Consider the following 8,637-nt stretch of genomic DNA (forward strand, 5'->3'; position numbering starts at 1 on the left):
GTCAGGTGGTCTGGTATTCCCATCTCTTGAAGAATTTTTCACAGTCTGTTGTGATCCACACAGTCAAAGGCTTTGGCATAGTCAATAAAGCAGAAGTAGATGTTTTTTCTGGAACTCTCTTGCTTTTTCAATGATCCAACAGATGTTGGCAATTTGATCTCTGATTCCTCTGCCTTTACTAAATCCATCTTGAAATCAGTTGTTACACCGTGAAAATTCTCCATCATATTCTTAGTCAAAGCTTTTCTGGTATCCAAGCTAACAAAATTCAGTTTGTTAATTATTTGTGGTGGTTTTATGCCACCTCATTCACAGGCTAAGAAGTGCTTTAGTCTAACCACTAGTTAAGAAGGACTTTGAAAGAGTGAACTTTGTGCTCTTTGAATTAGAGCACAGTGAAAAAGTTCAGGGACTTCTCTGGCGGTAGAGTGGCTAAGAATCTGCTTGCCAATGCAGGAAACACAGGTACAAGCCCTGGGCTGGGAAGATCCCATCAGCCAGAGAGCAAAGCCGCTCCTGAAGCACCTGCAACCAGGCACAAGGTTCTGCAACAAGAGCAGCCCCCACAGTGAGAGGCCGTGCCCCGCGGGGAAGGGCAGCCCCCACAGTGAGAGGCCGTGCCCCGCGGGGAAGAGCAGCCCCCACAGTGAGAGGCCGTGCCCCACAAGGAAGAGCAGCCCCCACAGAAGGCTGTACCCCGCGGGGAAGAGCAGGCCTGCTTGCCACAACTAGAGATAGCCCAGATTCAGCAACAAAGACCTAGCACAGCCAGATAATGTTTTTAAGCAGAAAGAGGAATGCTCCCTACACATACACTTTTATTTATATAACATGTATATACTTATTTACTTTTGTTTGACTATCAAAGATATATATACACATACATATATAATGAATATAATACAAAGATATCCTCATAGTCGTGACAAGACTTTGTTTTTCTTACACGTCGTACTCCCATCTAGAGCTTTCTCTACTGACTGCCTGTCCTGTATTTATAATTCACTTTGAATCATACTGGCATCTACTTTCCGTGGCATTAAAGAGCTCATTGATTCATTTTGCTTGCTTCTGGTATATCTTCTCCATTGTGTCACCCTTTGCCTGCGGGCAGTAAAGCCAGTCTGGTGACACTGGGCTGTGGTGAAGGAAAGTGCAGCATGGACCGTAGGTGCCCAGCAAGGAAGGAGTCCAGGAAGCCAGGGCTTCAAGGCCCTGAACTCCCTGATGGGTATCAGGGAGGTATTTTTCAAGGCCACATGAGGGAGGGGGTCGCCAGGGAAGTGATCAGCTTGTGCACACATCTATGATTGTTGATGGTGAGGCTGCAGGCTGACATCACAGGGGTGAACAAAATCAGTCCTCAGTCTCCAGTAGGTCTTGGGGCTGAGTGCTCACAATTCTCCTGCAGTTGATTTCTTCCATTTGGGGGCTCTATAAAGGAGATCAGAGATCCTGCTCTGCACCTCCTCTGAGGCGGCCCCATTGTTTCCTGGCTGCCCCTCCCTGATCTTTGCATTGCCTCCCTTTTCTGGAACCTGCCTTTGGAACTCAGGGAAGGTCATAGAGGCTGAGGTCTTTTTCCTGCAAACAAGAAACTGGGGACACAGAAAGGCTCTGGTACCCAGGAAGCCCTCACAGCGTCCTGCTCAGTAACAGTGTTACAAAAGCCCGCCCCCTTGCTCAGGACCTCTCAGTCTTCTTGTGAAATGACCTTGTCCTCTGTCAGACCACTCTCGCCTTGCCCATCCCTGTCCATTTAGCCCCATCACATCCCAAAGTCCAAGCACTGGGCACAGCTGGAAGGAGGCATCGCATGGTGCCTGCAGGGTCCACGCCACCAGCTCCCAGGCCTCCCTCCTGCTGCTCTCTGGCTGTAACAGGGAAGAACAGCATCGGAATCCGTGCTAAATCTGTTCCTTTTACTTTAACCTTTGCTTTTCATTAGCTTTTGTTACTATAAGCACTAAAAGGATGTTGTTTGTCCCTGCGTGTACATGCATGCTAAGTCACTTCAGTCCTGTCCCACTCTTTGAGGCCCTGTGGACTGTAGCCCGCCAGGCTCCTCTGTCCATGGGATTCTCCAGGCAAGCATACTGGAGGGGCTTGCCGTTTCCTCCTCCAGGGGATCTTCCTGAGCCAGGATTGAACCCATGTCTCTTAGGTCTCCTGCACTGGCGGGTGGGTTCTTTACCACTAGCGCCAGCTGGGAAGCCCTGTCTATAGCTGTAAGCATATATAATGGCCTGTCTCAGAGAAGCTGCCCTTCTGCCTGAGTGTTAGACTAAAGTGCCCTTGTCCAGCTCAAGGGAGACTTCCTGCCCCTGCCTGCCTGTGAATGGCCGCAGCCCCCATGCTGGCCAAGCCAGGAGATGCTTTGTAAGACACATGACCTTTTCACTTTATGACCTCACCTCCTCTACCTCTCTATATTGTTTAAAAAAAAAAAAAAAAAAAACTTGACCTCCAGACCCGGATAAGAACACTAATCCACCATCTTCTTAGATAGCTGACTTTTCAAATTTTGTCACTATTCCTTGCCTCCACACCTCATCTTCCAATTACTGGCCTGTCATGCGGCAAGCAGAGCTTGGATTCAGTAACATGGGCTTAGCCCCAGTGAGTTGACAAAGTGCTGAAGAATAGACTGTTTTTTCCACTTTCTGTATAGTTCTCTCTTTCTCTGAAACTCTTCTCTAGCCATGGAGTCTAATCAATGCACGTGGGCCACAATTTGCCAAGGTCAGTTTAAATTATAACCCTCACTTCTGAGGCCCTGTTTGTCCCTGCCAGCTCAGTATCAGCTGCGTAAGTACAAAACATGCTTTCCATTCAGTCTCACTCAGGTCGTTGATAAAGACGTTAAACAATCCTGGGCCCAGGCCAACCACTGAAGAGCAGCTGCTCCGTGCTCCGGGCGCCACTGATCCGTTGATAACCACGCTGGGTACACGCCGGCCAGTTCCACTGTGATGCTGGCATGCGCTTTTTCCCCTTGCTACCCGACATGCTTGTTTGGGAAGAACTGCTTGTTCGCGGTGTCTCATAGTTCACAGGTGGGTTACAAGCACAATTGTGCTGCAGGTCAATATTTAACGGAATGTTCAATCATTCGCCATGTGAAAGAACAGAACCGTGAGTATCCTTTAATATATCCTGCACGTAAGAGAAAATAGAGCTGTTAACTGCCAGGCAAGGGCGGAGGGTCCAACCGCTGTCTTTCCTCTGCAACACTAACACTCCCAGGTCAGTCACTGGCTGTTTGCGACAGGCACACTGTGACTTTCAAGGACAGGGCAGAATGGACAGCTTTCACTCACAGACTCCTCACTTTATAAGGGTTTTTGTAGTTGGTACTGCTCTCCACTGAGCCACTCAGAATTCAAATAGTTTAACTCAGTGTCATCTTTCCGATTTCTAACTTCCACCTTAAAATAAGACCAGATGTCAACAGGACACAAGGCTGGGTGGAGAGAGTGAGGTCCTGAGAGTGAGGATGGTCTGAACGACGTCAGAGAGGCTGACTCTGCCTTTACGACGGACTCGGTCGCGCGGTGGGATGAGCTCTGCCAGTGGCTGTGGCACCCTTTCTTGGTGACGCCCAGGGCCGAGGAGGCTCACACGCTTCCCAGGCGCCTTCCCTGTGGAACAGCCCATGAGCTGTGCCATCTCCGTCACCCAGAGCTGCCCAGCCCGGCCAGGGGTGAGCTCAGGTCCCAGTTGCATCCCACTAACTGTGTGACCTCTGACAATGATTCAACACCCTGGTTTTCTCATCTGTAAAAGGGAAGTAAGCCATTACTTCTTGAAAGGGTTTTGAGTATCTTGAGTAAGTTAATACATTTCAAAAAATGCTTAGACTGTCATCTGTCTCGAAATCATCAGTCAGCTTAAAAATTCCAGAAGTGTATGATATTACTGCCAAAAATGCCTTCGTCTAGTTATGAGAAAACATCAGACAAACATGAATTGAGAAGCATCCTATTAGAAAAATTATAATAGCACAGAGGAGCTGTCACATTGGAGGAGGCTACAGTGAGGCAGGCAGTATGGGACCCTGGATGGTATCCTGCGGTTGGAAAAGGACATCGGTGGAAAAATGGTGAACTTCCCCTAAAGTCTAGTTCACAGATAGTGCCAGGGTCAGTTTCCCAGTTTTGATAAGGGTGCCATTTTTATATTTTGTGTTAACTACATGAAACTGTGCTGTTTCTGAAACTTATCCCTAAGTTTCAAATTATTTGAAAACATTTCAAAATGTTACTTCCCAATGTAAAACAACCTTAAAGTTCTGCTCAGTTTTTTAAAACCTGCATTTATTTTTTAATGTGACTTATTTGCCATGATTGTTCTTGAGATCTCCTTTTGCAGTTTCATCATGTTAGACATAAGCATTTTGGGAATTCCCTGGAGGTCCAGTGGTTGGGGACATCACACTTCCATTGCAGAGGGTAGAGGTCCAATCCTTGGTCTGGGAGCTAAGATCCTGTATGAGTGTGGCATGGCCAAAAAATGTAAAAACTTAAAGTAAATAAAAATTTTAAAATAATAAACATAAGGATTTTTAGAGAAGGTTGTGTGGGAGGGGAGACCCAAGTGCTGAGTTTGCTTTGCCCAAGCAGGTCACATGGCCTGGGCAGCTGCAGGTGTCCTAGAGTCCCAGGGCTGCAGGGGAGGGGAGGGGAGGGTCTGGGACAGCCAGCGTGGACAACTCTTTCAAGGAGAGTGAGTCCAAAGGAGAGCAGAGTGAAAGGGCGGAAGCGGGACGGGTGTGGTATTTAATGGCCCACATACAGTCCTGTTGGCCCGTTGATCGAAATGATACAGGTCAACAAGAAAATGTGACGATGGAGGGGAAGAGTGGAGAGTGCCCTGGGCAGGAGAGAGGTGGGCCATGAGAGTCTCGGTGTCCTCTTTAACAGGCCGGTAGATGCAGAGACAGACTGCGGGAGACGAGAAATGCCTTTCTGATTTCCTAGGTTTCCTCACGAAATGAGGAGCAAGATCACCAGTGACAAGAGGGGTGAGAAGGGGTTTGGGAGTCTCAGGAGATTCAGAGTGATGCAAAATGGCTCACAGAGGGTGAAATAGTCTGACGAGAGTGGGCAGCAGATCCTGGAGGGAGACACTGCCTCACAGTACAGGGCCAGGACTGCTCTGAGGCACTTGGCCCTAAGTTTCAAAGGAGCACCTTTTCCCTGGAGCAATTTTCCCCAGCCACTCTTGGTTTCTTGAGCCGAGGCGGCACACAGCCAGGCGGGCGGAGGAGGCCAGAGATGCAGGTTAGGGCACGAATCACTCCCGTAGTGGGGCCAACTGAGCACAAGAGGGAGGCTAACCAGGTTCCCCGGGGCTCAGAGACCACACAGCCTGGAGCAAAGAGGTCACCGTTACTCTCTAATTACAGGCAGTTCATGAGTGTTCCTGCCCCACCTCCACTCCACTTCTGATCAGCAATTAGGAGCTAGACAGACAGCCCACACCGGAGAGTCGCAGAACAAGCAGGCCAGGCAGATGAAGGTGAGGCATCTGGCGCGTCATCGGAATGGAGGCGGGGTGGCCGTGCTCCCCGCTCACATCTGTTCACTCCCTGCTCACATCTGTTCACTCCCTGCCTCCACTTTCGGTTCCCCCTCTTCCAGCCCATCCCTGGCTCTGGAGACTTGGCTTTTCAGGTGCATCATCTCGGTCACCTTGATTCCACTTCTCAGCTAATTCCTTGACCTTGCAATTCCATTTTTCACAGATTTATGCAAAGTGGGCTTGTTTCCTCCAGAAAGCAGCTTCCCGAACCTACTCTTGGCTCCACTGGTGGGTCCCGGGGTCCGATATGCTGAGTGACTGGCCCACTGCCACACCCCTCTGGTCTGCCCCGCCTACTGGGACAGCCCCGCCCACCTCGGGTCAGCCCCGCCCCCTTCACAGCCCTTCGAGTCCTGCTTTGCCTGTAGCATCTTCCATCTCTGTGCGAGACCAGACAGAAGCGTACTTCCTTCTGTTCTCTGTGGTGACAGTAAAAGGGAACTTTCAGATGTGTCCTACAGTGCAGCATGGACTCCTAAGGTTACACTGAACTCCAGATCTAACATCTGCTGTGAACATGTGCTTCAGTGTAAGACTAGGTCAAGAAACGATCCAGGCAAGACGCTGTTCTCTGTTAGTTTCTGCTGTACAGCAAAGATAATCAGCCGTATAAATACATATATCCCCTCTTTGTAGGATTTTCTTCCCATTTAGGTCACCACAGAGCACTGAGTAGAGTTCCCTGCGCTATAGAGTAGGTTCTCGTTAGTTATCTATAGTATACATAGTATCAATAGCGTGCGTATGTCAATCCGAGTCTCCCGGTTCATGCAACTGCCTCTTTCCCCCTTGGTGTCCATACCTTTGTTCCCTACATTTGTGTCTCTATTTCTGTTTTGCAAATAGGTTCATCTGTACCGTTTTTCTAGATTTCACATATGTGCTATTATATTTGTCTTTCTCTTTCTGACTTCTTTCACTCTGCATGACAGGCTATAGGTCTATCTCAGTTCAGTCACTCAGTCATGTCTGACTCTTTGCGACCCCATGGACGTCAGCACGCCAGGCCTTTCTGTCCATCACCAACTCCCAGAGTTTACTCAAACTCATGTCCATTGAGTCAGTGATGCCATCCAACCATCTCATCCTCTGTCGTCCCCTACTCCTCCCACCTTCAATCTTTCCCAGCACCAGGGTCTTTTCCAGTGAGTCAGTTCTTCACATCAGGTGGCCAAAGTGTTGGAGTTTCAGCTTCAACATCAGTTCTTCCAATGAATATTCAGGATTTATTTCCTTTAGGATGGACTGGTTGAACCTCCTTGCAGTCCAAGGGACTCTCAACAGTCTTCTCCATACTGGGAAAACCATAGCTTTGACTAGACAAACCTTTTCGGCAAAGTAGTCTCTGCTTTTTAATATGCTATCTAGGTTGGTCATAACTTTCCTTCCAAGGAGCAAGCATCCTTTAATTTCATGGCTGCAGTCACCATCTGCAGTGATTTTGGAGCCCCACAAATAAAGTCTGTCACTGTTTCCCCATCTATTTGCCATGAAGTGATGGGACTAGATGCCATGATCTTCGTTTTCTGAATGTTGAGCTTTAAGCCAACTTTTTCACTCTCCACTTTCACTTTCATCAAGAGGCTTTTTAATTCCTCTTTACTTTCTGCCATAAGTGTGGTGTCATCTGCATATCTGAGGCTATTGATATTTCTCCCAGCAATCTTGATTCCAGCTGTGGTTCATCCAGCCCAGCATTTCCCATGATGTACTCTGCATACAAGTTAAATAAGTAGGGTGAAAATATACAGCCTTGATGTAGTCCTTTCCCTATTTGGAACTAGTCTGTTGTTCCATGTCCAGTTCCAACTGTTGCTTCCTGACCTTAATATTCAATATCACAGTAATCCAAGTGTATGCCCTGACCAGTAATGCTGAAGAAGCTGAATTTGAATGGTTCTATGAAGACCTACAAGGCCTTCTAGAACTAACACCCAAAAAAATATGTTCTTTTCATTATAGGAGACTGGAATGCAAAAGTAGGAAGTCAAGGAACACCTGGAGTAACAGCAAATTTGGCCTTGGAGTACAGAATGAAGCAGGGCAAAAGCTAATAGAGTTTTGCCAAGAGAACTCATTGGTTATAGCAAACACCGTCTTCCAACAACACGAGAGAAGACTCTACACATGGACATCACCAGATGGTCAATACCGAAATCAGATTGATTATATTCTTTGCAGCCAAAGATGGAGAAGCTCTATACAGTCAGCAAAAACAAGACCATGAGCTGACTGTGGCTCAGATCATGAATGCCTTATTGCCAAATTCAAAATAACACATGTGCTCAAATGTTCATTGCAGCACTATTTACAATAGCCAGGACATGGACTCAACCTAAATGAATGTTAGAATTTTTGAAAAGGACTTTCTTTGGCTTTCAGGCTGCAACATACAGATACTTTTCCTTGTCTCCCCTTACTTTCCACAGACCCTAACATGTAATAAGCATCTGAAGTGCATTTGTATTGAATGGACAGAGAGGATACCAAAAAAGAGCTCATGAATCTATCATTTGAGCCCACGGCCAGGAGGCACAGACTAGCTGGCTCCTACAAAGGGCAGTGTACTCAGAATGTCAATGGCCACTTCAACCAGGTATAAAGCTTGGGGCTCCTGCAAACAAAAGGCAGAGTACCAGAGCAGGGTTGTACATTTAACGAATTCCAGAAGGAGATCATGGTAAAAGCTAATTGAGTCTCCCAAGTTGGAGACTCTTGCTTTCCCCTCAAGTGTCCTCTTGCTTAGTTGGGCCCCGCCAAGTTGGCTGGAACAATCGCAGAGCAGAGAATGTGGTCACTGTTTCTGTGTCCCTGTCCCAGAATCGCCCCTGGGTCTGAGGCTCACAGGGCCCCTCCCTTGTCAGGGTCATTAGGGCTCACAGCCACTGCCTCGGGCAACTCCTTTGCTCTCAGCATTTGCAAGCTGGTGATGTTTCCAGCATCCACATTGCCACCAAGGTCAATTCTTAGAGCCGCTGGAGTGGATGTCACTGTTAGGCAGGGGCTCCCCAGAGCTATGCACTGTCCACACAGTTTCTTAGCTCCAGCTTCTAG

At 47.9% G+C, this 8,637-nt stretch overlaps 1 long non-coding RNA gene across 1 annotated transcript; it reads left to right on the top strand.

Moving 5' to 3' along the window:
- The first annotated feature begins 2,796 nt into the window (after window positions 1–2,796).
- On the top strand, window positions 2,797–8,041 carry LOC138439673 (uncharacterized). Its single transcript, XR_011256797.1, has 3 exons — window positions 2,797–3,056; window positions 5,408–5,520; window positions 7,546–8,041. It is a non-coding gene; the product is annotated as an uncharacterized lncRNA (long non-coding RNA).
- The last annotated feature ends 596 nt before the right edge of the window (window positions 8,042–8,637 follow it).

The sequence above is a fragment of the Ovis canadensis genome, chromosome 4 (assembly GCF_042477335.2).
Source record: "Ovis canadensis isolate MfBH-ARS-UI-01 breed Bighorn chromosome 4, ARS-UI_OviCan_v2, whole genome shotgun sequence".
Classification (NCBI taxonomy): domain Eukaryota; kingdom Metazoa; phylum Chordata; class Mammalia; order Artiodactyla; family Bovidae; genus Ovis; species Ovis canadensis.